General features: G+C 44.0%; 1 protein-coding gene across 2 annotated transcripts in view; it reads right to left on the reverse strand.

The window, feature by feature from the left end:
• The window catches only part of LOC134447732 (zinc finger protein 469), a 476,258-nt gene that overhangs the window by 166,465 nt on the left and 307,293 nt on the right, over window positions 1-2,500 (reverse strand). The window lies entirely within an intron of this gene.

The following is a 2,500-nucleotide window of genomic DNA, read 5'->3' on the forward strand; positions in this document are numbered from 1 at the left end:
TGTTATTCTGTCTTTCACTTTCTCGCTCTGTCTGTCTGTCTGGCTGTCTGTCTGTCTGTCTGTCTGTCTGTCTGTCTGTCTGTCTATCTGGCTGTCTGACTGTATCTCTCTTATCCACTCCTCATCTGGCATCTGTTGTCTGGGTTCACTCTTGCATGAGATCGTTCTTTCCACATCGCCTATGTCCTCTTCACACCTTCCTTCTGTCTCATGCTATCTCTCTCTCTCTCTCTCTCTCTCTCTCTCTCTCTCTCTCTCTCTCTCTCTCTCTCTCTCGCTCTCTCTCTCTCGTTCCATTTTTGACTATCTCTCTTCCTATCTCTTTGTATTTCTCCTGCTGTCTTTTTGTCCTTTTTCCACAATAATCTTTTCCCTATTTTTTTTTTCCAGACGTGATGTCCGATGGGTGCAAGTAGCCGTGTCGGGCTAATAAAGGTGTGCAGTGTTTTGGCTGGGGGAGGGTGGAAAGGGCTTTTGGAATCCTCTGACCTTCGCCCTCCCGGTACCTCTGATGTCACCTGAGGGTTCTTCCCATCTTTCCCTCAACCCTCCAGTTCTCTGTTTACCCTAACCAAGAGGTGAGAACGCTGAAGATGCAGATAGATAGATAGATAGATAGATAGATAGATAGATACCAAAAAAGAAAGAAAGAAAGAAAGAAAGAAAGAAAGAAAGAAAGAAAGAAAGAAAGAAAGAAAGAAAGAAAGAAAGAAAGAACGAAAATGAAAGGAAAGGATAGGAAAGGAAAGGAAAGAGAAGGAAAGGAAAGAATGGCAAGGAAAGGGAAGGAAACAAAGTACGTAAGTGGAGAGAAACTCTCTGTTTTGCTGAGCTGAGATGTTGTGGCTGCGTCGTCATCTTTGCAACTTGATTAACATAGTTATGAGGCCAAGTGGTGTAAATATGAGAAAACGACATGCGGTAACTCAAATGTTCCGAAACTGTTTTGGACAAAACACATCCAAACAGTTGTGGCCCATCTGCATCGAAACCCCCCAGTGAACAGTTAATTCCTCTCCCTCTGCAACCATCCAAGGTTTTACTCCCTGAAATCTATGCAAAGAGGAGGAGGGAGGGTTAGCTAACACTCAGATACACAATTTTCCCAAAATGCTAATATTTTTTTCTCTGATTTGCGACTAATCAAATGTCAAAGAAGGGGGAAAAACACATTTCAGGGTCTGGGCTTGTGCCATTGCATAACTAGGCTTCCCAGCTGCGGCGAGAGAGAGAGAGTGAGAGCGAGACAGAGACAGAGAGAGAGAGAGAGAGAGAGAGAGAGAGAGAGAGAGAGAGAGAGAGAGAGAGAGAGAGAGAGAGAGAGAGAAGGAGAGAGAGAACGCACATTTAAACTACTTTATGGCCTTGACAGGTCTCCTGCAACATGTGGGGACCGTCGACCCTTCTGATTGGGTGACGTCCATGCCCATTAAATCTCTCTGGCTGGCCTGAGCTTCCTCGGGGAGGTTCTGACCTTATCTCTGCAAAGGGGGGCCGAGAGCCAGAGGAAACGGTTAATGTCGAGGTGAAAGTAATGCTGTCCTGCCTAACCACATAACGCTGCAGCCCTGTCCACCGTAGTGGCGAGAGCTACGACTCCCAGACAACTCAGGAGCACAGAGAAGCCTCCCTTCCTGATTCATCGGTCCGAGTAATTCTTACGGTCTCCTTGTGCTAAGGCGTGAAGAAGAAGTGTCCACGAGGGAGCACTCATCGAAAGGAGGGGATGAGGTGTGAGGGTGGTGGGTTGCACAAAATGGAGGACTGAACAGGTCCTGGGGAGGAGGGAGCAGCACAATAGAGGAAGTCATAAGTTGTTACGTTTTTAAGGCCGCTAAACTTCTTCTCTGAGGAGAAGTCCAAAGTGTTAAGGAGCCTCACCACGTTATATTTTACATTGGGTATGACCTTGATTAATCATAACCTAAAATATCCAGGCGAGGAGAAGTGTGAGCTTTCCCACACCTGGAAACATATTCCCAGCCAAGCACAATTAGAGAATCACCAAGATTAAATTCATTTACAGGGTAGTAAACACTCAAAATCATTGCTAAAGGGTAATCAAAACTGTCAACATAACACTTCATAGGTTGTATTGGTAGTTGTTCTAACATATTTTGTATTATTTATTTTAAAATGTGTGCACTCTTACACTTGTTTATTTTGATAAGTTCTGCAATACTTGCTTTTCATTCTTTTTAAAGGACCATCAAACTTGTCAAGGGACAAAAGATGGAAATTAGCTTTATGGCTACACTTTTGTATATTTTGCATTTTCCTTAGATGTTATTAATATATGCTGCCCCTTTCAAACTTCAAAAGTTTCAAACTTTCAAACCTGTGTCTAAGTACGTAAACGATGCGTTTCTGCCAAATGTGGATTCAAGCGACTCAGGACTTAGCCTATGGGGAACTGAACCAGTGGCAATTTGACCCGAAAAGAAAACTGGACACAGCAGAACCGTGCCTTCAAGTAATGGAACGAACAGACAACTGCGAT

This window comes from Engraulis encrasicolus, chromosome 4, assembly GCF_034702125.1.
Source record: "Engraulis encrasicolus isolate BLACKSEA-1 chromosome 4, IST_EnEncr_1.0, whole genome shotgun sequence".
Lineage (NCBI taxonomy): Eukaryota > Metazoa > Chordata > Actinopteri > Clupeiformes > Engraulidae > Engraulis > Engraulis encrasicolus.